This window comes from Palaemon carinicauda, chromosome 12 (genome assembly GCF_036898095.1).
Source record: "Palaemon carinicauda isolate YSFRI2023 chromosome 12, ASM3689809v2, whole genome shotgun sequence".
Taxonomy (NCBI): domain Eukaryota; kingdom Metazoa; phylum Arthropoda; class Malacostraca; order Decapoda; family Palaemonidae; genus Palaemon; species Palaemon carinicauda.
This window is the reverse complement of record NC_090736.1, coordinates 133,542,434-133,543,098: the sequence shown is the minus strand read 5'-3', so window position 1 is coordinate 133,543,098 and position 665 is coordinate 133,542,434.

Here is a 665-nt window from a genome sequence, read left to right as displayed (position 1 = left end):
TTCTGTAAGGCTGAAGACAAAGATCCATTTTCTTTAAAAAGTAGAAAATAACAAAAATACCAAAAAGTAAAAATGTAAAATACATGTTTAAACTACGTAGATTCTCTTATGTATTAATAAGTGCATTGTACTCTGAATTATTTTAGCATTGATACAAAGTTCTGCTGACTAAACTCAACAGGTTTTTCAATGTTTCGTTAAGACAACTACACGTGGGACTTGAGCACTGGCCCAACTTCCAAATCACAACCATAAGAGCAAACATTAGTCCAGGTACAACTTAGGGGGAAACTTTACCAAACAACCTTTTGGACTAAAGTCAATTTTTCTTTGGTGTTTGAAATTGAATGACGCACTTCAACAGCGAAAGAGAAAATGAATGTACATCTAGAAAGACACAAGGAAAGTGAAGCTCTATTACTACAGGGCACCTTCCATCCCAGCCATCAGCTGTCAACTTAGAAAACAGTTCTTATGGCTCTGTTTCGAAGCTGATAACTGACTGGGTTACCTCCCATGGGAACACAATGCCTCCATGGGCCACTGCAATGGTGGCATAGAGGCAATAAAAAAAATATTTTTTTTTATAATTTTCCTTTCTTTACGCCTAACCAGCCCCCACATATTTAATGTATTTTTTAGAATTTAATTAAAAGAACGTCCGG